The following is a 26189-nucleotide window of genomic DNA, read 5'->3' on the forward strand; positions in this document are numbered from 1 at the left end:
GAAGCATCAGAATCTAAAACTGGACTCACAGGAGAGGTTCAGATCATAGAAAGTTATAGTGTCAGTCCTCTTGTACTTAAGTCGGCATTGTGCCTTTTGAATTAAATTCGGATGCAATTTCTGTGTTTTATCGTCAATAAGAAAGTCCAAGGGATACAGTAAAACTGAAGTGGAGCATCGGCATCTACAACTGGACTCACAGGAGAGGTTCAAAACATAGAAAGTTAGAGTTTCAGTCCTCTTGTCCTTAGGTCGGCATTGTGCCTTTTGTATTAAATTCGGATGCAATTTCTGTCTTTCATCGTCAATAAGAAGGTCCATGGGATACAGTAAACCTAAAGTGAAGCATCGGAATCTAATACTGGACTCGCATTAGAGCTTCAAATCATAGATAGTTAGGGGGTCATTCCTCTTGTACTTAAGTCGGCATTGTGCCTTTTGTATTAAATTCGAATGGAATTTCTGTGTTTCATCGTCAGTGAGAAAGTCCATGGTATAGAGTAAACCTGAAGTGAAGCATCGGAATCTAAAACTGGACTCAAATGAGAGGTTCAAATCATTGAATGTTAGAGTGTCAGACATCTTGTACCTAAGCCGGCATTGTGCCTTTTGTATTAAATTCGGATGCAAACTCTGTGTTTCATCGTCAATAAGAAGGTCCATGGAATACTGTACACTTGAAGTGAACCATCGGAATCCAAAACTGGACTCACAGGACAGGTTCAAATCTTAGAAAGTTAGAGTGTCAGTCTTCTTGTACTTAAGTCGGCATTGTGAATTTTGTATTAAATTGGGATGCAATTTCTGTGTTTCATCCTCAATAAGAGGGTCCAAATGATACAGTAAAAATGAAGTGAAGCATCGGAATCTAAAACTGGACTTGCAGGAGAGGTTCAAATCATAGAAAGTTAGAGTGTCAGTCCTCTTGTACTTAAGTCGCCATTGTGCCTTTTGTATTAAATTCGGATGCAATATCTGTGTTTCATCGTAAAATAAGAAAGTCCAAGGAATACAGTAAACCAGAAGTGAAGCATCGGAATCCAAAACTGGACTCACAGGAGAGGTTCAAATCATAGAAAGTTAGAGTGTCAGACCTCTCGTACTTAAGTCGGCATTGTGCCTTTTGTATTAAATTCTGATGCCATTTCTGTGTTTGAACGTCAATAAGAATTTCCAAGGGATACAGTAAACCTGAAGTAAAGCATCGGAATCTGAAGCTGGACTCACAGGAGAAGTTCAAAACATAGAAAGTTAGAGTGTCAGTCCTCTTGTACTTCAGTCGGCATTGTGCCTTTTGTATTAAATTTGGATAAAATTTCTGTGTTTCATCGTCAATGAGAAGGTTTAAATGATACAATAAACCTGAAGTGATACATCGCAATCTAAAACTAGACTCACAGGAGAGGTTCAAATCATAGAATGTTAAAGTGTCAGTCCTCTTGTACTTAAGTCGGCATTGTGCTTTTATATTAAATTCGGATGCTATTTCTGTGTTTCATCGTCAGTAAGAAGGTCCAAGGTATACTGTAAACCTGAAGTAAAGCATCGGAATCTGAAACTGGACTCACAGGAGAGGTTCAAATCTTACAAAGTTAGAGTGTCAGTCTTCTTGTACTTAAGTCGGCATTGTGAATTTTGTATTAAATTCGGATGCAATCTCTGTGTTTCATCGTCAATAAGAAGGTCCATGGGATACAGTAAACATGAAGTGAAGCATCGGAATCTAAAACTGGACTCACAGGAGAGGTTCAAATCTTACAAAGTTAGAGTGTCAGTCTTCTTGTACTTAAGTCGGCATTGTGAATTTTGTATTAAATTGGGATGCAATTTCTGAGTTTCATTGTCAAAAAGAGGGTCCAAGGGATACAGTAAACCTGAAGTGAAGCATCGGAATCTAAAACTGGACTCACAGGAGAGGTTCAAATCATTGATAGTTATAGTGTCAGTCCTCTTGTACTTAAGTCGGCAATGTGCATTTTGTATTAAATTCGGATGCAATTTCTGTGTTTCATCGGCAATAAGAAAGTCCAAGGGATACAGTAAACCTGAAGTGAAGCATCGGAATTTAAAAGTGGACTCACAGGAGAGGTTCAAATCATAGAAAGTTACAGTGTCAGTCCTCTTGTACTTCAGTCGGCATTGTGCCTTTTGTATTAAATTTGGATGCAATTTCTGTGTTTCATCGTCAATAAGAAGGTCCAAGGGATACAGTAAACCTGAAGTGAAGCATCGGAATCTAAAACTCGACTTACAGGAGAGGTTCAAATCATAGATAGTTAGAGTGTCAGTCCTCTTGTACTTAAGTCGGCATTGTGCCTTTTGTATTAAATTCAGATGCAAATTCTGTGTATCATCGTCAATAAGAATGTCCAAGGGATACAGTAAACCTGAAGTAAAGCATCGGAATCTAGAGCTGGACTCACAGGAGTAGTTCAAATCATAGAAAGTTACAGTGTCAGTCCTCTTGTACTTCAGTCGGCATTGTGCCTTTCGTATTAATTTCGGATGAAAACTCTGTGTTTCATCGTCAATAAGAAGGTTCAAGGGATACAGTAAACCTGAAGTGAACCATCGGAATCTAAAACTGTACTCACAGGAGAGGTTCAAATCTTAGAAAGTTAGAGTGTCAGTCCTCTTGTACCTAAGTCGGCGTTGTGAATTTTGTATTAAATCGGGATGCAATTTCTGTGTTTCATCTTCAATAAGAGGGTCCAAAGGATACAGTAAAAATGAAGTGAAACATCGGAATCTAAAACTGGACTTGCAGGAGGGGTTCAAATCATAGAAAGTTAGAGTGTCAGTCCTCTTGTACTTACGTCGGCATTGTGCCTTTTGTATGAAATTCTGATGCCATTTCTGTGTTTGAACGTCAATAAGAATTTCCAAGGGATACAGTAAACCTGAAGTAAAGCATCGGAATCTGAAGCTGGACTCACAGGAGAAGTTCAAATCATAGAAAGTTAGAGTGTCAGTCCTCTTGTACTTCAGTCGGCATTGTGCCTTTTGCATTAAATTTGGATGCAATTTCTGTGTTTCATCGTCAATGAGAAGGTTTAAATGATACAATAAATCTGAAGTGAAACATCGCAATCTAAAACTAGACTCACAGGAGAGGTTCAAATCATAGAATGTTAAAGTGTCAGTCCTCTTGTACTTAAGTCGGCATTGTGCTTTTATATTAAATTCGGATACTATTTCTGTGTTTCATCGTCAGTAAGAAGGTCCGTGGTATAGAGTAAACCTGAAGTGAAGCATCGAAATCTAAAACTGGACTCAAAGGAGAGGTTCAAATCATAGAATGTTAGAGTGTCAGTCATCTTGTACTTAAGTCGGCATTGTGCCTTTTGTATTAAATTCGGATGCAATCTCTGTGTTTCATCGTCAATAAGAAGGTCCATGGGATACAGTAAACATGACGTGAACCATCGGAATCTAAAACTGGACTCACAGGAGAGGTTCAAATCTTACAAAGCTAGAGTGTCAGTCTTCTTGTACTTAAGTCGGCATTGTGAATTTTGTATTAAATTGGGATGCATTTTCTGAGTTTCATTGTCAAAAAGAGGGTCCAAGGGATACAGTAAACCTGAAGTGAAGCATCGGAATCTAAAACTGGACTCACAGGAGAGGTTCAAATCATAGATAGTTATAGTGTCAGTCCCCTTGTACTTAAGTCGGCATTGTGCATTTTGTATTAAATTCGGATGCAATTTCTGTGTTTCATCGGCAATAAGAAAGTCCAAGGGATACAGTAAACCTGAAGTGAAGCATCGGAATTTAAAAGTGGACTCACAGGAGAGGTTCAAATCATAGAAAGTTACAGTGTCAGTCCTCTTGTACTTCAGTCGGCATTGTGCCTTTTATATTAAATTTGGATGCAATTTCTGTGTTTCATCGTCAATAAGAAGGTCCAAGGGATACAGTAAACCTGAAGTGAAGCATCGGAATCTAAAACTCGACTTACAGGAGAGGTTAAAATCATAGAACGTTAGAGCGTCAGTCCTCTTGCACTTAAGTCGGAATTGTGCCTTTTGTATTAAATTCGGATGCAATTTCTATGTTTCATCGTCAATAAGAAGGTCCAAGGTATACAGTAAACCTGAAGTGAAGCATCGGAATCTAAAACTAAACTCACAGGAGAGGTTCAAATCATAGATAGTTAGAGTGCCAGTCCTCTTGTACTTAAGTCCGCATTGTGCATTTTGTATTAAATTCGGATGCAATTTCTGTGTTTCATCGGCAATAAGAAAGTCCAAGGGATACAGTAAACCTGAATTGAAGCATCGGAATTTAAAAGTGGACTCACAGGAGAGGTTCAAATCATAGATAGTTAGAGTGTCAGTCCTCTTGTACTTAAGTCGGCATTGTGCCTTTTGTATTAAATTAATATGCAAATTCTGTGTATCATCGTCAATAAGAATGTCCAAGGGATACAGTAAACCTGAAGTAAAGCATCGGAATCTGGAGCTGGACTCACAGGAGTAGTTCAAATCATAGAAAGTTACAGTGTCAGTCCTCTTGTACTTCAGTCGGCATTGTGCCTTTTGTATTAAATTTGGATGCAATTTCTGTGTTTCATCGTCAATAAGAAGGTCCAAGGGATACAGTAAACCTGACGTGAAGCATCGGAATCTAATACTGGACTCGCATTAGAGGTTCAAATCATAGAAAGTTACGGGGTCAGTCCTCTTGTACTTAAGTCGGCATTGTGCCTTTTGTATTAAATTCGGATGGAATTTCTGTGTTTCATCGTCAATGAGAAGGTCCGTGGTATAGAGTAAACCTGAAGTGAAGCATCGAAATCTAAAACTGGACTCAAAGGAGAGGTTCAAATCATAGAATGTTAGAGTGTCAGTCATCTTGTACTTAAGTTGGCATTGTGGCTTTCGTATTAAATTCGGATGCAAACTCTGTGTTTCATCGTCAATAAGAAGGTTCAAGGGATACAGTAAACCTGAAGTGAACCATCGGAATCTAAAACTGTACTCACAGGAGAGATTCTAATCTTAGAAAGTTAGAGTGTCAGTCCTCTTGTACTTAAGTCGGCATTGTGAATTTTGTATTAAATCGGGATGCAATTTCTGTGTTTCATCTTCAATAAGAGGGTCCAAAGGATACAGTAAAAATGAAGTGAAACATCGGAACCTAAAACTGGACTTGCAGGAGGGGTTCAAATCATAGAAAGTTAGAGTGTCAGTCCTCTTGTACTTAAGTCGCCATTCTGCCTTTTGTATTAAATTCGGATGCAATTTCTGTGTTTCATCGTCAATAAGAACGTCCAAGGGAAACAGTAAACCTGAAGTAAAGCATCGGAATCTGAAGCTGGACTCACAGGAGAAGTTCAAATCATAGAAAGTTAGAGTGTCAGTCTTCTTGTACTTCAGTCGGCATTGTGCCTTTTGTATTAAATTTGGTTGCAATTTCTGTGTTTCATCGTCAATGAGAAGGTTTAAATCATACAGTAAACCTGAAGTGAAACATCGGAATCTAAAACTAGACTCACAGGAGAGGTTCAAATCATAGAATGTTAAAGTGTCAGTCCTCTTGTACTTAAGTCGGCATTATGCTTTTATATTAAATTCGGATGCTATTTCTGTGTTTCATCGTCAATAAGAAGGTCCAAGGTATACTGTAAACCTGAAGTGAAGCATCGGAATCCAAAACTGGACTCACAGGAGAGGTTCAAATCATAGAAAGTTAGAGTGCAAGTCATCTTGTACTTAAGTAGGCATTGTGGCTTTGTATTAAATTCGGACGCAATTTGTGTGTTTCATCGTCAATAAGAAGCTCCATGGGATACAGTAAACCTGAAGTGAAGCATCGGAATCTAATACTGGACTCGCATTGGAGGTTCAAATCATAGAAACTTTGGGGGTCAGTCCTCTTGTACTTAAGTCGGCATTGTGCCTTTTGTATTAAATTCGGATGGAATTTCTGTGTTTCATCGTCAATAAGGTGGTCCATGGTATAGAGTAAACCTGAAGTGAAGCATCGGAATCTTAAACTGGACTCAAAGGAGAGGTTCAAATCATAGAATGTTAGAGAGTCAGTCATCTTGTACTTAAGTCAGCATTGTGCCTTTTGTATTAAATTCGGATGCAATCTCTGCGTTTCATCGTCAATAAGAAGGTCCATGGGATACAGTAAACATGAAGTGAACCATCGGAATCTAAAACTGGACTCACAGGAGAGGTTAAAATCTTACAAAGTTAGAGTGTCAGTCTTCTTGTACTTAAGTCGGCATTGTGAATTTTGTATTAAATTGGGATGCAATTTCTGAGTTTCATTGTCAATAAGAGGGTCCAAGGGATACAGTAAACCTGAAGTGAAGCATCGGAATCTAAAACTGGACTCACAGGAGAGGTTCAAATCATAGATAGTTATAGTGTCTGTCCTCTTGTACTTAAGTCGGCATTGTGCATTTTGTATTAAATTCGGATGCAATTTCTGTGTTTCATCGGCAATAAGAAAGTCCAAGGGATACAGTAAACCTGAAGTGAAGCATCGGAACTTAAAAGTGGACTCACAGGAGAGGTTCAAATCATAGATAGTTAGAGTGTCAGTCCTCTTGTACTTAAGTCGGCATTGTGCCTTTTGTATTAAATTCTGATGCAAATTCTGTGTATCATCGTCAATAAGAATGTCCAAGGGATACAGTAAACCTGAAGTAAAGCATCGGAATCTAGAACTGGACTCACAGGAGTAGTTCAAATCATAGAAAGTTACAGTGTCAGTCCTCTTGTACTTTAGTCGGCATTGTGCCTTTTGTATTAAATTTGGTTGCAATTTCTGTGTTTCATCGTCAATGAGAAGGTTTAAATGATACAGTAAACCTGAAGTGAAACATCGGAATCTAAAACTAGACTCACAGGAGAGGTTCAAATCATAGAATGTTAAAGTGTCAGTCCTCTTGTACTTAAGTCGGCATTATGCTTTTATATTAAATTCGGATGCTATTTCTGTGTTTCATCGTCAATAAGAAGGTCCAAGGTATACTGTAAACCTGAAGTGAAGCATCGGAATCCAAAACTGGACTCACAGGAGAGGTTCAAATCATAGAAAGTTAGAGTGCAAGTCCTCTTGTACTTAAGTAGGCATTGTGGCTTTGTATTAAATTCGGACGCAATTTGTGTGTTTCATCGTCAATAAGAAGCTCCATGGGATACAGTAAACCTGAAGTGAAGCATCGGAATCTAATACTGGACTCGCATTGGAGGTTCAAATCATAGAAACTTTGGGGGTCAGTCCTCTTGTACTTAAGTCGGCATTGTGCCTTTTGTATTAAATTCGGATGGAATTTCTGTGTTTCATCGTCAATAAGGTGGTCCATGGTATAGAGTAAACCTGAAGTGAAGCATCGGAATCTTAAACTGGACTCAAAGGAGAGGTTCAAATCATAGAATGTTAGAGAGTCAGTCATCTTGTACTTAAGTCAGCATTGTGCCTTTTGTATTAAATTCGGATGCAATCTCTGCGTTTCATCGTCAATAAGAAGGTCCATGGGATACAGTAAACATGAAGTGAACCATCGGAATCTAAAACTGGACTCACAGGAGAGGTTAAAATCTTACAAAGTTAGAGTGTCAGTCTTCTTGTACTTAAGTCGGCATTGTGAATTTTGTATTAAATTGGGATGCAATTTCTGAGTTTCATTGTCAATAAGAGGGTCCAAGGGATACAGTAAACCTGAAGTGAAGCATCGGAATCTAAAACTGGACTCACAGGAGAGGTTCAAATCATAGATAGTTATAGTGTCTGTCCTCTTGTACTTAAGTCGGCATTGTGCATTTTGTATTAAATTCGGATGCAATTTCTGTGTTTCATCGGCAATAAGAAAGTCCAAGGGATACAGTAAACCTGAAGTGAAGCATCGGAACTTAAAAGTGGACGCACAGGAGAGGTTCAAATCATAGATAGTTAGAGTGTCAGTCCTCTTGTACTTAAGTCGGCATTGTGCCTTTTGTATTAAATTCTGATGCAAATTCTGTGTATCATCGTCAATAAGAATGTCCAAGGGATACAGTAAACCTGAAGTAAAGCATCGGAATCTAGAACTGGACTCACAGGAGTAGTTCAAATCATAGAAAGTTACAGTGTCAGTCCTCTTGTACTTTAGTCGGCATTGTGCCTTTTGTATTAAATTTGGATGGAATTTCTGTGTTTCATCGTCAATAAGAAGGTCCAAGGGATACAGTAAACCTGAAGTGAAGCATCGGAATCTAAAACTCGACTTAAAGGAGAGGTTAAAATCATAGAACGTTAGAGCGTCAGTCCTCTTGCACTTAAGTCGGCATTGTGCCTTTTGTATTAAATTCGGATGCAATTTCTATGTTTCATCGTCAATAAGAAGGTCCAAGGTATACAGTAAACCTGAAGTGAAGCATCGGAATCTAAAACTGGACTCACAGGAGAGGTTCAAATCATAGATAGTTAGAGTGCCAGTCCTCTTGTACTTAAGTCGGCATTGTGCATTTTGTATTAAATTCGGATGTAATTTCTGTGTTTCATCGGCAATAAGAAAGTCCAAGGGATACAGTAAACCTGAAGTGAAGCATCGGCATTTAAAAGTGGACTCACAGGATAGGTTCAAATCATAGATAGTTAGAGTGTCAGTCCTCTTGTACTTAAGTCGGCATTGTGCCTTTTGTATTAAATTCTGATGCAAATTCTGTGTATCATCGTCAATAAGAATGTCCAAGGGATACAGTAAACCTGAACTAAAGCATCGGAATCTAGAGCTGGACTCACAGGAGTAGTTCAATTCATAGAAAGTTACAGTGTCAGTCCTCTTGTACTTCAGTCGGCATTGTGCCTTTTGTATTAAATTTGGATGCAATTTCTGTGTTTCATCGTCAATAAGAAGGTCCAAGGGATACAGTAAACCTGAAGTGAAGCATCGGAATCTAAAACTCGACTTACAGGAGAGGTTAAAATCATAGAACGTTAGAGCGTCAGTCCTCTTGCACTTAAGTCGGCATTGTGCCCTTTGTATTAAATTCGGATGCAATTTATATGTTTCATCGTCAATAAGAAGGTCCAAGGCATACAGTAAACCTGAAGTGAAGCATCGGAATCTAAAACTGGACTCACAGGAGAGGCTCAAATCATAGATAGTTAGAGTGCCAGTCCTCTTGTACTTAAGTCGGCATTGTGCATTTTGTATTAAATTCGGAAACAATTTCTGTGTTTCATCGGCAATAAGAAAGTCCAAGGGATACAGTAAACCTGAAGTGAAGCATCGGAATTTAAAAGTGGACTCACAGGAGAGGTTCAAATCATAGATAGTTAGAGTGTCAGTCCTCTTGTACTTAAGTCGGCATTGTGCCTTTTGTATTAAATTCTGATGCAAATTATGTGTATCATCGTCAATAAGAATGTCCAAGGGATACAGTAAACCTGAAGTAAAGCATCGGAATCTAGAGCTGGACTCACAGGAGTAGTTCAAATCATAGAAAGTTACAGTGTCAGTCCTCTTGTACTTCAGTCGGCATTGTGCCTTTTGTATTAAATTTGGATGCAATTTCTGTTTTTCATCGTCAATAAGAAGGTCCAAGGGATACAGTAAACCTGAAGTGAAGCATCGGAATCTAATACTGGACTCGCATTAGAGGTTCAAATCATAGAAAGTTACGGGGTCAGTCCTCTTGTACTTAAGTCGGCATTGTGCCTTTTGTATTAAATTCGGATGGAAATTCTGTGTTTCATCGTCAATGAGAAGGTCCATGGTATAGAGTAAACCTGAAGTGAAGCATCGAAATCTAAAACTGGACTCAAAGGAGAGGTTCAAATCATAGAATGTTAGAGTGTCAGTCATCTTGTACTTAAGTCGGCAATGTGCCTTTCGTATTAAATTCGGATGCAAACTCTGTGTTTCATCGTCAATAAGAAGGTTCAAGGGATACAGTAAACCTGAAGTGAACCATCGGAATCTAAATCTGTACTCACAGGAGAGGTTCAAATCTTAGAAAGTTAGAGTGTCAGTCCTCTTGTACTTAAGTCGGCATTGTGAATTTTGTATTAAATCGGGATGCAATTTCTGTGTTTCATCTTCAATAAGAGGGTCCAAAGGATACAGTAAAAATGAAGTGAAGCATCGGAATCTAAAACTGGACTTGCAGGAGAGGTTCAAATCATAGAAAGTTAGAGTGTCAGTCCTCTTGTACTTAAGTCGCCATTCTGCCTTTTGTATTAAATTCGGATGCAATTTCTGTGTTTCATCGTCAATAGGAACGTCCAAGGGATACAGTAAACCAGAATTGAAGCATCGGAATCTAAAACTGGACTCACAGGAGTGGTTCAAATCAAAGAAAGTTAGAGTGTCAGACCTCTCGTACTTAAGTCGGCATTGTGCCTTTTGTATTGAATTCTGATGCCATTTCTGTGTTTCAACGTCAATAAGAATTTCCAAGGTATACAGTAAACCTGAAGTGAAGCATCGGAATCTAAAACTGGACTCACAGGAGAGGTTCAAATCATAGATAGTTAGAGTGCCAGTCCTCTTGTACTTAAGTCGGCATTGTGCATTTTGTATTAAATTCGGATGTAATTTCTGTGTTTCATCGGCAATAAGAAAGTCCAAGGGATACAGTAAACCTGAAGTGAAGCATCGGCATTTAAAAGTGGACTCACAGGATAGGTTCAAATCATAGATAGTTAGAGTGTCAGTCCTCTTGTACTTAAGTCGGCATTGTGCCTTTTGTATTAAATTCTGATGCAAATTCTGTGTATCATCGTCAATAAGAATGTCCAAGGGATACAGTAAACCTGAACTAAAGCATCGGAATCTAGAGCTGGACTCACAGGAGTAGTTCAATTCATAGAAAGTTACAGTGTCAGTCCTCTTGTACTTCAGTCGGCATTGTGCCTTTTGTATTAAATTTGGATGCAATTTCTGTGTTTCATCGTCAATAAGAAGGTCCAAGGGATACAGTAAACCTGAAGTGAAGCATCGGAATCTAAAACTCGACTTACAGGAGAGGTTAAAATCATAGAACGTTAGAGCGTCAGTCCTCTTGCACTTAAGTCGGCATTGTGCCCTTTGTATTAAATTCGGATGCAATTTATATGTTTCATCGTCAATAAGAAGGTCCAAGGCATACAGTAAACCTGAAGTGAAGCATCGGAATCTAAAACTGGACTCACAGGAGAGGCTCAAATCATAGATAGTTAGAGTGCCAGTCCTCTTGTACTTAAGTCGGCATTGTGCATTTTGTATTAAATTCGGAAACAATTTCTGTGTTTCATCGGCAATAAGAAAGTCCAAGGGATACAGTAAACCTGAAGTGAAGCATCGGAATTTAAAAGTGGACTCACAGGAGAGGTTCAAATCATAGATAGTTAGAGTGTCAGTCCTCTTGTACTTAAGTCGGCATTGTGCCTTTTGTATTAAATTCTGATGCAAATTATGTGTATCATCGTCAATAAGAATGTCCAAGGGATACAGTAAACCTGAAGTAAAGCATCGGAATCTAGAGCTGGACTCACAGGAGTAGTTCAAATCATAGAAAGTTACAGTGTCAGTCCTCTTGTACTTCAGTCGGCATTGTGCCTTTTGTATTAAATTTGGATGCAATTTCTGTTTTTCATCGTCAATAAGAAGGTCCAAGGGATACAGTAAACCTGAAGTGAAGCATCGGAATCTAATACTGGACTCGCATTAGAGGTTCAAATCATAGAAAGTTACGGGGTCAGTCCTCTTGTACTTAAGTCGGCATTGTGCCTTTTGTATTAAATTCGGATGGAAATTCTGTGTTTCATCGTCAATGAGAAGGTCCATGGTATAGAGTAAACCTGAAGTGAAGCATCGAAATCTAAAACTGGACTCAAAGGAGAGGTTCAAATCATAGAATGTTAGAGTGTCAGTCATCTTGTACTTAAGTCGGCAATGTGCCTTTCGTATTAAATTCGGATGCAAACTCTGTGTTTCATCGTCAATAAGAAGGTTCAAGGGATACAGTAAACCTGAAGTGAACCATCGGAATCTAAATCTGTACTCACAGGAGAGGTTCAAATCTTAGAAAGTTAGAGTGTCAGTCCTCTTGTACTTAAGTCGGCATTGTGAATTTTGTATTAAATCGGGATGCAATTTCTGTGTTTCATCTTCAATAAGAGGGTCCAAAGGATACAGTAAAAATGAAGTGAAGCATCGGAATCTAAAACTGGACTTGCAGGAGAGGTTCAAATCATAGAAAGTTAGAGTGTCAGTCCTCTTGTACTTAAGTCGCCATTCTGCCTTTTGTATTAAATTCGGATGCAATTTCTGTGTTTCATCGTCAATAGGAACGTCCAAGGGATACAGTAAACCAGAATTGAAGCATCGGAATCTAAAACTGGACTCACAGGAGTGGTTCAAATCAAAGAAAGTTAGAGTGTCAGACCTCTCGTACTTAAGTCGGCATTGTGCCTTTTGTATTGAATTCTGATGCCATTTCTGTGTTTCAACGTCAATAAGAATTTCCAAGGGATACAGTAAACCTGAAGTAAAGCATCGGAATCTGAAGCTGGACTCACAGGAGAAGTTCAAATCATAGAAAGTTAGAGTGTCAGTCCTCTTGTACTTCAGTCGGCATTGTGCCTTTTGTATTAAATTTGGATGCAATTTCTGTGTTTCATCGTCAATGAGAAGGTTTAAATGATACAGTAAACCTGAAGTGAAATATCGGAATCTAAAACTAGACTCACAGGAGAGGTTCAAATCATAGAATGTTCAAGTGTCAGTCCTCTTGTACTTAAGTCGGCATTCTGCTTTTATATTAAATTCGGATGCTATTTCTGTGTTTCATCGTCAATAAGAAGGTGCAAGGTATACTGTAAACCTGAAGTGAAGCATCGGAATCTAAAACTGGACTCACAGGAGAGGTTCAAATCATAGAAAGTTAGAGTGTCAGTCATCTTGTACTTAAGTCGGCAATGTGCCTTTCGTATTAAATTCGGATGCAAACTCTGTGTTTCATCGTCAATAAGAAGGTCCATGGGATACAGTAAACATGAAGTGGACCATCGGAATCTAAAAGTGGACTCACAGGAGAGGTTCAAATCATAGTTAGTTATAGTGTCAGTCCTCTTGTACTTAAGTCGGCATTGTGCATTTTGTATTAAATTCGGATGCAATTTCTGTGTTTCATCGGCAATAAGAAAGTCCAAGGGATACAGTAAACCTGAAGTGAAACATCGGAATTTAAAAGTGGACTCACAGGAGAGGTTCAAATCATAGATAGTTAGAGTGTGAGTCCTCTTGTACTTAAGTCGGCATTGTGCCTTTTGTATTAAATTCTGATGCAAATTCTGTGTATCATCGTCAATAAGAATGTCCAAGGGATACAGTAAACCTGAAGTAAAGCATCGGAATCTAGAACTGGAGTCACAGGAGTAGTTCAAATAATAGAAAGTTACAGTGTCAGTCCTCTTGTACTTCAGTCGGCATTGTGCCTTTTGTATTAAATTTGGATGCAATTTCTGTGTTTCATCGTCAATAAGAAGGTCCAAGGGATATAGTAAACCTGAAGTGAAGCATCGGAATCTAAATCTCGACTTACAGGAGAGGTTAAAATCATAGAACGTTAGAGCGTCGGTCCTCTTGCACTTAAGTCGGCATTGTGCCTTTTGTATTAAATTCGGATGCAATTTCTATGTTTCATCGTCAATAAGAAGGTCCAAGGTATACAGTAAACCTGAAGTGAGGCATCGGAATCTAAAACTGGACTCACAGGAGAGGTTCAAATCATAGATAGTTAGAGTGCCAGTCCTCTTGGACTTAAGTCGGCATTGTGCATTTTGTATTAAATTCGGATGCAATTTCTGTGTTTCATCGGCAATAAGAAAGTCCAAGGGATACAGTAAACCTGAAGTGAAGCATCGGAATTTAAAAGTGGACTCACAGGAGAGGTTCAAATCATAGATAGTTAGAGTGTCAGTCCTCTTGTACTTAAGTCGGCATTGTGCCTTTTGTATTAAATTCTGATGCAAATTCTGTGTATCATCGTCAATAAGAATGTCCAAGGGAAACAGTAAACCTGAAGTAATGCATCGGAATCTAGAGCTGGACTCACAGGAGTAGTTCAAATCATAGAAAGTTACAGTGTCCGTCCTCTTGTACTTCAGTCGGCATTGTGCCTTTTGTATTAAATTTGGATGCAATTTCTGTGTTTCATCGTCAATAAGAAGGTCCAAGTGATACAGTAAACCTGAAGTGAAGCATCGGAATCTAATACTGGACTCGCATTAGAGGTTCAAATCATAGAAAGTTACGGGGTCAGTCCTCTTGCACTTAAGTCGGCATTGTGAATTTTGTATTAAATCGAGATGCAATTTCTGTGTTTCATCTTCAATAAGAGGGTCCAAAGGATACAGTAAAAATGAAGTTAAACATCGGAATCTAAAACTGGACTTGCAGGAGGGGTTCAAATCATAGAAAGTTAGAGTGTCAGTCCTCTTGTACTTAAGTCGCCATTCAGCCTTTTGTATTAAATTCGGATGCAATTTCTGTGTTTCATCGTCAATAAGAACGTCCAAGGGAAACAGTAAACCTGAAGTAAAGCATCGGAATCTGAAGCTGGACTCACAGGAGAAGTTCAAATCATAGAAAGTTAGAGTGTCAGACTTCTTGTACTTCAGTCGGCATTGTGCCTTTTGTATTAAATTTGGTTGCAAATTCTGTGTTTCATCGTCAATGAGAAGGTTTAAATGATACAGTAAACCTGAAGTGAAACATCGGAATCTAAAACTAGACTCACAGGAGAGGTTCAAATCAGAGAATGTTAAAGTGTCAGTCCTCTTGTACTTAAGTCGGCATTATGCTTTTATATTAAATTCGGATGCTATTTCTGTGTTTCATCGTCAATAAGAAGGTCCAAGGTATACTGTAAACCTGAAGTGAAGCATCGGAATCCAAAACTGGACTCACAGGAGAGGTTCAAATCATAGAAAGTTAGAGCGCAAGTCCTCTTGTACTTAAGTAGGCATTGTGGCTTTGTATTAAATTCGGACGCAATTTGTGTGTTTCATCGTCAATAAGAAGCTCCATGGGATACAGTAAACCTGAAGTGAAGCATCGGAATCTAATACTGGACTCGCATTGGAGGTTCAAATCATAGAAACTTAGGGGGTCAGTCCTCTTGTACTTAAGTCGGCATTGTTCCTTTTGTATTAAATTCGGATGGAATTTCTGTGTTTCATCGTCAATACGGTGGTCCATGGTATAGAGTAAACCTGAAGTGAAGCATCGGAATCTAAAACCGGACTCAAAGGAGAGGTTCAAATCATAGAATGTTAGAGAGTCAGTCATCTTGTACTTAAGTCAGCATTGTGCCTTTTGTATTAAATTCGGATGCAATCTCTGCGTTTCATCGTCAATAAGAAGGTCCATGGAATACAGTAAACATGAAGTGAACCATCGGAATCTAAAACTGGTCTCACAGGAGAGGTTCAAATCTTACAAAGTTAGAGTGTCAGTCTTCTTGTACTTAAGTCGGCATTGTGAATTTTGTATTAAATTGGGATGCAATTTCTGAGTTTCATTGTCAATAAGAGGGTCCAAGGGATACAGTAAACCTGAAGTGAAGCATCGGAATCTAAAACTGGACTCACAGGAGAGGTTCAAATCATAGATAGCTATAGTGTCTGTCCTCTTGTACTTAAGTCGGCATTGTGCATTTTGTATTAAATTCGGATGCAATTTCTGTGTTTCATCGGCAATAAGAAAGTCCAAGGGATACAGTAAACCTGAAGTGAAGCATCGGAACTTAAAAGTGGACTCACAGGAGAGGTTCAAATCATAGTTAGTTAGAGTGTCAGTCCTCTTGTACTTAAGTCGGCATTGTGCCTTTTGTATTAAATTCTGATGCAAATTCTGTGTATCATCGTCAATAAGAATGTCCAAGGGATACAGTAAACCTGAAGTAAAGCATCGGAATCTAGAACTGGACTCACAGGAGTAGTTCAAATCATAGAAAGTTACAGTGTCAGTCCTCTTGTACTTTAGTCGGCATTGTGCCTTTTGTATTAAATTTGGATGGAATTTCTGTGTTTCATCGTCAATAAGAAGGTCCAAGGGATACAGTAAACCTGAAGTGAAGCATCGGAATCTAAAACTCGACTTAGAGGAGAGGTTAAAATCATAGAACGTTAGAGCGTCAGTCCTCTTGCACTTAAGTCGGCATTGTGCCTTTTGTATTAAATTCGGATGCAATTTCTATGTTTCATCGTCAATAAGAAGGTCCATGGTATACAGTAAACCTGAAGTGAAGCATCGGAATCTAAAACTGGACTCACAGGAGAGGTTCAAATCATAGATAGTTAGAGTGCCAGTCCTCTTGTACTTAAGTCGGCATTGTGCATTTTGTATTAAATTCGGATGTAATTTCTGTGTTTCATCGGCAATAAGAAAGTCCAAGGGATACAGTAAACCTGAAGTGAAGCATCGGCATTTAAAAGTGGACTCACAGGATAGGTTCAAATCGTAGATAGTTAGAGTGTCAGTCCTCTTGTACTTAAGTCGGCATTGTGCCTTTTGTATTAAATTCTGATGCAAATTCTGTGTATCAACGTCAATAAGAATGTCCAAGGGATACAGTAAACCTGAAGTAAAGCATCGGAATCTAGAGCTGGACTCACAGGAGTAGTTCAATTCATAGAAAGTTACAGTGTCAGTCCACTTGTACTTCAGTCGGCATTGTGCCTTTTGTATTAAATTTGGATGCAATTTCTGTGTTTCATCGTCAATAAGAAGGTCCAAGGGATACAGTAAACCTGAAGTGAAGCATCGGAATCTAAAACTCGACTTACAGGAGAGGTTAAAATCATAGAACGTTAGAGCGTCAGTCCTCTTGCACTTAAGTCGGCATTGTGCCCTTTGTATTAAATTCGGATGCAATTTATATGTTTCATCGTCAATAAGAAGGTCCAAGGTATACAGTAAACCTGAAGTGAAGCATCGGAATCTAAAACTGGACTCACAGGAGAGTTTCAAATCATAGATAGTTAGAGTGCCAGTCCTCTTGTACTTAAGTCGGCATTGTGCATTTTGTATTAAATTCGGATGCAATTTCTGTGTTTCATCGGCAATAAGAAAGTCCAAGGGATACAGTAAACCTGAAGTGAAGCATCGGAATTTAAAAGTGGACTCACAGGAGAGGTTCAAATCATAGATAGTTAGAGTGTCAGTCCTCTTGTACTTAAGTCGGCATTGTGCCTTTTGTATTAAATTCTGATGCAAATTCTGTGTATCATCGTCAATAAGAATGTCCAAGGGATACAGTAAACCTGAAGTAAAGCATCGGAATCTAGAGCTGGACTCACAGGAGTAGTTCAAATCATAGAAAGTTACAGTGTCAGTCCTCTTGTACTTCAGTCTGCATTGTGCCTTTTGTATTAAATTTGGATGCAATTTCTGTGTTTCATCGTCAATAAGAAGGTCCAAGGGATACAGTAAACCTGAAGTGAAGCATCGGAATCTAATACTGGACTCGCATTAGAGGTTCAAATCATAGAAAGTTACGGGGTCAGTCCTCTTGTACTTAAGTCGGCATTGTGCCTTTTGTATTAAATTCGGATGGAAATTCTGTGTTTCATCGTCAATGATAAGGTCCATGGTATAGAGTAAACCTGAAGTGAAGCATCGAAATCTAAAACTGGACTCAAAGGAGAGGTTCAAATCATAGAATGTTAGAGTGTCAGTCATCTTGTACTTAAGTCGGCATTGTGCCTTTCGTATTAAATTCGGATGCAAACTCTGTGTTTCATCGTCAATAAGAAGGTTCAAGGGATACAGTAAACCTGAAGTGAACCATCGGAATCTAAATCTGTACTCACAGGAGAGGTTCAAATCTTAGAAAGTTAGAGTGTCAGTCCTCTTGTACTTAAGTCGGCATTGTGAATTTTGTATTAAATCGGGATGCAATTTCTGTGTTTCATCTTCAATAAGAGGGTCCAAAGGATACAGTAAAAATGAAGTGAAGCATCGGAATCTAAAACTGGACTTGAAGGAGAGGTTCAAATCATAGAAAGTTAGAGTGTCAGTCCTCTTGTACTTAAGTCGCCATTCTGCCTTTTGTATTAAATTCGGATGCAATTTCTGTGTTTCATCGTCAATAGGAACGTCCAAGGGATACAGTAAACCAGAATTGAAGCATCGGAATCTAAAACTGGACTCACAGGTGTGGTTCAAATCAAAGAAAGTTAGAGTGTCAGACCTCTCGTACTTAAGTCGGCATTGTGCCTTTTGTATTGAATTCTGATGCCATTTCTGTGTTTCAACGTCAATAAGAATTTCCAAGGGATACAGTAAACCTGAAGTAAAGCATCGGAATCTGAAGCTGGACTCACAGGAGAAGTTCAAATCATAGAAAGTTAGAGTGTCAGTCCTCTTGTACTTCAGTCGGCATTGTGCCTTTTGTATTAAATTTGGATGCAATTTCTGTGTTTCATCGTCAATGAGAAGGTTTAAATGATACAGTAAACCTGAAGTGAAATATCGGAATCTAAAACTAGACTCACAGGAGAGGTTCAAATCATAGAATGTTCAAGTGTCAGTCCTCTTGTACTTAAGTCGGCATTGTGCTTTTATATTAAATTCGGATGCTATTTCTGTGTTTCATCGTCAATAAGAAGGTTCAAGGTATACTGTAAACCTGAAGTGAAGCATCGGAATCTAAAACTGGACTCACAGGAGAGGTTCAAATCATAGAAAGTTAGAGTGCCAGTCCTCTTGTACTTAAGTAGGCATTGTGGCTTTTGTATTAAATTCGGATGCTATTTGTGTGTTTCATCGTCAATAGGAAGGTCCATGGGATACAGTAAACCTGAAGTGAAGCATCGGAATCTAATACTGGACTCGCATTGGAGGTTCAAATCATAGAAACTTAGGGGGTCAGTCCTCTTGTACTTAAGTCGGCATTGTGCCTTTTGTATTAAATTCGGATGGAATTTTTGTGTTTCATCGTCAATAAGAAGGTCCATGGTATAGAGTAAACCTGAAGAGAAGCCTCGGAATCTAAAACTGGACTCAAAGGAGAGGTTCAAATCATAGAATGTTAGAGAGTCAGTCATCTTGTACTTAAGTCGGCATTGTGCCTTTTGTATTAAATTCGGATGCAATCTCTGTGTTTCATCGTCAATAAGAAGGTCCATGGGATACAGTAAACATGAAGTGGACCATCGGAATCTAAAAGTGGACTCACAGGAGAGGTTCAAATCATAGTTAGTTATAGTGTCAGTCCTCTTGTACTTAAGTCGGCATTGTGCATTTTGTATTAAATTCGGATGCAATTTCTGTGTTTCATCGGCAATAAGAAAGTCCAAGGGATACAGTAAACCTGAAGTGAAGCATCGGAATATAAAAGTGGACTCACAGGAGAGGTTCAAATCATAGATAGTTAGAGTGTGAGTCCTCTTGTACTTAAGTCGGCATTGTGCCTTTTGTATTAAATTCTGATGCAAATTCTGTGTATCATCGTCAATAAGAATGTCCAAGGGATACAGTAAACCTGAAGTAAAGCATCGGAATCTAGAACTGGAGTCACAGGAGTAGTTCAAATCATAGAAAGTTACAGTGTCCGGCCTCTTGTACTTCAGTCGGCGTTGTGCCTTTTGTATTGAATTTGGATGCAATTTCTGTGTTTCATCGTCAATAAGAAGGTCCAAGGGATACAGTAAACCTGAAGTGAAGCATCGGAATCTAAAACTCGACTTACAGGAGAGGTTAAAATCATAGAACGTTAGAGCGTCGGTCCTCTTGCACTTAAGTCGGCATTGTGCCTTTTGTATTAAATTCGGATGCAATTTCTATGTTTCATCGTCAATAAGAAGGTCCAAGGCATACAGTAAACCTGAAGTGAGGCATCGGAATCTAAAACTGGACTCACAGGAGAGGTTCAAATCATAGATAGTTAGAGTGCCAGTCCTCTTGTACTTAAGTCGGCATTGTGCATTTTGTATTAAATTCGGATGCAATTTCTGTGTTTCATCGGCAATAAGAAAGTCCAAGGGATACAGTAAACCTGAAGTGAAGCATCGGAATTTAAAAGTGGACTCACAGGAGAGGTTCAAATCATAGATAGTTAGAGTGTCAGTCCTCTTGTACTTAAGTCGGCATTGTGCCTTTTGTATTAAATTCTGATGCAAATTCTGTGTATCATCGTCAATAAGAATGTCCAAGGGATACAGTAAACCTGAAGTAATGCATCAGAATCTAGAGCTGGACTCACAGGAGTAGTTCAAATCATAGAAAGTTACAGTGTCCGTCCTCTTGTACTTCAGTCGGCATTGTGCCTTTTGTATTAAATTTGGATGCAATTTCTGTGTTTCATCGTCAATAAGAAGGTCCAAGGGATACAGTAAACCTGAAGTGAAGCATCGGAATCTAAAACTCGACTTACAGGAGAGGTTAAAATCATAGAACGTTAGAGCGTCAGTCCTCTTGCACTTAAGTCGGCATTGTGCCCTTTGTATTAAATTCGGATGCAATTTATATGTTTCATCGTCAATAAGAAGGTCCAAGGTATACAGTAAACCTGAAGTGAAGCATCGGAATCTAAAACTGGACTCACAGGAGAGGTTCAAATCATAGATAGTTAGAGTGCCAGTCCTCTTGTACTTAAGTCGGCATTGTGCATTTTGTATTAAATTCGGATGCAATTTCAGTGTTTCATCGGCAATAAGAAAGTCCAAGGGATTCAGTAAACCTGAAGTGAAGCATCGGAATTTAAAAGTGGACTCACAGGAGAGGTTCAAATCATAGATAGTTAGAGTGTCAGTCCTCTTGTACTTAAGTCGGCATTGTGCCTTTTGTATTAAATTCTGATGCAAATTCTGTGTATCATCGTCAATAAGAAGGTCCATGGAATACAGTAAACATGAAGTGAACCATCGGAATCTAAAACTGGACTCACAGGAGAGGTTCAAATCTTACAAAGTTAGAGTGTCAGTCTTCTTGTACTTAAGTCGGCATTGTGAATTTTGTATTAAATTGGGATGCAATTTCTGAGTTTCATTGTCAATAAGAGGGTCCAAGGGATACAGTAAACCTGAAGTGAAGCATCGGAATCTAAAACTGGACTCACAGGAGAGGTTCAAATCATAGATAGCTATAGTGTCTGTCCTCTTGTACTTAAGTCGGCATTGTGCATTTTGTATTAAATTCGGATGCAATTTCTGTGTTTCATCGGCAATAAGAAAGTCCAAGGGATACAGTAAACCTGAAGTGAAGCATCGGAACTTAAAAGTGGACTCACAGGAGAGGTTCAAATCATAGATAGTTAGAGTGTCAGTCCTCTTGTACTTAAGTCGGCATTGTGCCTTTTGTATTAAATTCTGATGCAAATTCTGTGTATCATCGTCAATAAGAATGTCCAAGAGATACAGTAAACCTGAAGTAAAGCATCGGAATCTAGAACTGGACTCACAGGAGTAGTTCAAATCATAGAAAGTTACAATGTCAGTCCTCTTGTACTTTAGTCGGCATTGTGCCTTTTGTATTAAATTTGGATGGAATTTCTGTGTTTCATCGTCAATAAGAAGGTCCAAGGGATACAGTAAACCTGAAGTGAAGCATCGGAATCTAAAACTCGACTTACAGGAGAGGTTAAAATCATAGAACGTTAGAGCGTCAGTCCTCTTGCACTTAAGTCGGCATTGTGCCTTTTGTATTAAATTCGGATGCAATTTCTATGTTTCATCGTCAATAAGAAGGTCCAAGGTATACAGTAAACCTGAAGTGAAGCATCGGAATCTAAAACTGGACTCACAGGAGAGGTTCAAATCATAGATAGTTAGAGTGCCAGTCCTCTTGTACTTAAGTCGGCATTGTGCATTTTGTATTAAATTCGGATGTAATTTCTGTGTTTCATCGGCAATAAGAAAGTCCAAGGGATACAGTAAACCTGAAGTGAAGCATCGGCATTTAAAAGTGGACTCACAGGATAGGTTCAAATCATAGATAGTTAGAGTGTCAGTCCTCTTGTACTTAAGTCGGCATTGTGCCTTTTGTATTAAATTCTGATGCAAATTCTGTGTATCAACGTCAATAAGAATGTCCAAGGGATACAGTAAACCTGAAGTAAAGCATCGGAATCTAGAGCTGGACTCACAGGAGTAGTTCAATTCATAGAAAGTTACAGTGTCAGTCCACTTGTACTTCAGTCGGCATTGTGCCTTTTGTATTAAATTTGGATGCAATTTCTGTGTTTCATCGTCAATAAGAAGGTCCAAGGGATACAGTAAACCTGAAGTGAAGCATCGGAATCTAAAACTCGACTTACAGGAGAGGTTAAAATCATAGAACGTTAGAGCGTCAGTCCTCTTGCACTTAAGTCGGCATTGTGCCCTTTGTATTAAATTCGGATGCAATTTATATGTTTCATCGTCAATAAGAAGGTCCAAGGTATACAGTAAACCTGAAGTGAAGCATCGGAATCTAAAACTGGACTCACAGGAGAGTTTCAAATCATAGATAGTTAGAGTGCCAGTCCTCTTGTACTTAAGTCGGCATTGTGCATTTTGTATTAAATTCGGATGCAATTTCTGTGTTTCATCGGCAATAAGAAAGTCCAAGGGATACAGTAAACCTGAAGTGAAGCATCGGAATTTAAAAGTGGACTCACAGGAGAGGTTCAAATCATAGATAGTTAGAGTGTCAGTCCTCTTGTACTTAAGTCGGCATTGTGCCTTTTGTATTAAATTCTGATGCAAATTCTGTGTATCATCGTCAATAAGAATGTCCAAGGGATACAGTAAACCTGAAGTAAAGCATCGGAATCTAGAGCTGGACTCACAGGACTAGTTCAAATCATAGAAAGTTACAGTGTCAGTCCTCTTGTACTTCAGTCGGCATTGTGCCTTTTGTATTAAATTTGGATGCAATTTCTGTGTTTCATCGTCAATAAGAAGGTCCAAGGGATACAGTAAACCTGAAGTGAAGCATCGGAATCTAATACTGGACTCGCATTAGAGGTTCAAATCATAGAAAGTTACGGGGTCAGTCCTCTTGTACTTAAGTCGGCATTGTGCCTTTTGTATTAAATTCGGATGGAAATTCTGTGTTTCATCGTCAATGATAAGGTCCATGGTATAGAGTAAACCTGAAGTGAAGCATCGAAATCTAAAACTGGACTCAAAGGAGTGGTTCAAATCATAGAATGTTAGAGTGTCAGTCATCTTGTACTTAAGTCGGCATTGTGCCTTTCGTATTAAATTCGGATGCAAACTCTGTGTTTCATCGTCAATAAGAAGGTTCAAGGGATACAGTAAACCTGAAGTGAACCATCGGAATCTAAATCTGTACTCACAGGAGAGGTTCAAATCTTAGAAAGTTAGAGTGTCAGTCCTCTTGTACTTAAGTCGGCATTGTGAATTTTGTATTAAATCGGGATGCAATTTCTGTGTTTCATCTTCAATAAGAGGGTCCAAAGGATACAGTAAAAATGAAGTGAAGCATCGGAATCTAAAACTGGACTTGAAGGAGAGGTTCAAATCATAGAAAGTTAGAGTGTCAGTCCTCTTGTACTTAAGTCGCCATTCTGCCTTTTGTATTAAATTCGGATGCAATTTCTGTGTTTCATCGTCAATAGGAACGTCCAAGGGATACAGTAAACCAGAATTGAAGCATCGGAATCTAAAACTGGACTCACAGGTGTGGTTCAAATCAAAGAAAGTTAGAGTGTCAGACCTCTCGTACTTAAGTCGGCATTGTGCCTTTTGTATTGAATTCTGATGCCATTTCTGTGTTTCAACGTCAATAAGAATTTCCAAGGGATACAGTAAACCTGAAGTAAAGCATCGGAATCTGAAGCTGGACTCACAGGAGAAGTTCAAATCATAGAAAGTTAGAGTGTCAGTCCTCTTGTACTTCAGTCGGCATTGTGCCTTTTGTATTAAATTTGGATGCAATTTCTGTGTTTCATCGTCAATGAGAAGGTTTAAATGATACAGTAAACCTGAAGTGAAATATCGGAATCTAAAACTAGACTCACAGGAGAGGTTCAAATCATAGAATGTTCAAGTGTCAGTCCTCTTGTACTTAAGTCGGCATTGTGCTTTTATATTAAATTCGGATGCTATTTCTGTGTTTCATCGTCAATAAGAAGGTTCAAGGTATACTGTAAACCTGACGTGAAGCATCGGAATCTAAAACTGGACTCACAGGAGAGGTTCAAATCATAGAAAGTTAGAGTGCCAGTCCTCTTGTACTTAAGTAGGCATTGTGGCTTTTGTATTAAATTCGGATGCTATTTGTGTGTTTCATCGTCAATAGGAAGGTCCATGGGATACAGTAAACCTGAAGTGAAGCATCGGAATCTAGTACTGGACTCGCATTGGAGGTTCAAATCATAGAAACTTAGGGGGTCAGTCCTCTTGTACTTAAGTCGGCATTGTGCCTTTTGTATTAAATTCGGATGGAATTTTTGTGTTTCATCGTCAATAAGAAGGTCCATGGTATAGAGTAAACCTGAAGAGAAGCCTCGGAATCTAAAACTGGACTCAAAGGAGAGGTTCAAATCATAGAATGTTAGAGAGTCAGTCATCTTGTACTTAAGTCGGCATTGTGCCTTTTGTATTAAATTCGGATGCAATCTCTGTGTTTCATCGTCAATAAGAAGGTCCATGGGATACAGTAAACATGAAGTGGACCATCGGAATCTAAAAGTGGACTCACAGGAGAGGTTCAAATCATAGTTAGTTATAGTGTCAGTCCTCTTGTACTTAAGTCGGCATTGTGCATTTTGTATTAAATTCGGATGCAATTTCTGTGTTTCATCGGCAATAAGAAAGTCCAAGGGATACAGTAAACCTGAAGTGAAGCATCGGAATATAAAAGTGGACTCACAGGAGAGGTTCAAATCATAGATAGTTAGAGTGTGAGTCCTCTTGTACTTAAGTCGGCATTGTGCCTTTTGTATTAAATTCTGATGCAAATTCTGTGTATCATCGTCAATAAGAATGTCCAAGGGATACAGTAAACCTGAAGTAAAGCATCGGAATCTAGAACTGGAGTCACAGGAGTAGTTCAAATCATAGAAAGTTACAGTGTCCGGCCTCTTGTACTTCAGTCGGCATTGTGCCTTTTGTATTAAATTTGGATGCAATTTCTGTGTTTCATCGTCAATAAGAAGGTCCAAGGGATACAGTAAACCTGAAGTGAAGCATCGGAATCTAAAACTCGACTTACAGGAGAGGTTAAAATCATAGAACGTTAGAGCGTCGGTCCTCTTGCACTTAAGTCGGCATTGTGCCTTTTGTATTAAATTCGGATGCAATTTCTATGTTTCATCGTCAATAAGAAGGTCCAAGGCATACAGTAAACCTGAAGTGAGGCATCGGAATCTAAAACTGGACTCACAGGAGAGGTTCAAATCATAGATAGTTAGAGTGCCAGTCCTCTTGTACTTAAGTCGGCCTTGTGCATTTTGTATTAAATTCGGATGCAATTTCTGTGTTTCATCGGCAATAAGAAAGTCCAAGGGATACAGTAAACCTGAAGTGAAGCATCGGAATTTAAAAGTGGACTCACAGGAGAGGTTCAAATCTTAGATAGTTAGAGTGTCAGTCCTCTTGTACTTAAGTCGGCATTGTGCCTTTTGTATTAAATTCTGATGCAAATTCTGTGTATCATCGTCAATAAGAATGTCCAAGGGATACAGTAAACCTGAAGTAATGCATCGGAATCTAGAGCTGGACTCACAGGAGTAGTTCAAATCATAGAAAGTTACAGTGTCCGTCCTCTTGTACTTCAGTCGGCATTGTGCCTTTTGTATTAAATTTGGATGCAATTTCTGTGTTTCATCGTCAATAAGAAGGTCCAAGGGATACAGTAAACCTGAAGTGAAGCATCGGAATCTAAAACTCGACTTACAGGAGAGGTTAAAATCATAGAACGTTAGAGCGTCAGTCCACTTGCACTTAAGTCGGCATTGTGCCCTTTGTATTAAATTCGGATGCAATTTATATGTTTCATCGTCAATAAGAAGGTCCAAGGTATACAGTAAACCTGAAGTGAAGCATCGGAATCTAAAACTGGACTCACAGGAGAGGTTCAAATCATAGATAGTTAGAGTGCCAGTCCTCTTGTACTTAAGTCGGCATTGTGCATTTTGTATTAAATTCGGATGCAATTTCAGTGTTTCATCGGCAATAAGAAAGTCCAAGGGATTCAGTAAACCTGAAGTGAAGCATCGGAATTTAAAAGTGGACTCACAGGAGAG

The sequence above is a fragment of the Schistocerca americana genome, chromosome 3 (genome assembly GCF_021461395.2).
Source record: "Schistocerca americana isolate TAMUIC-IGC-003095 chromosome 3, iqSchAmer2.1, whole genome shotgun sequence".
NCBI lineage: Eukaryota > Metazoa > Arthropoda > Insecta > Orthoptera > Acrididae > Schistocerca > Schistocerca americana.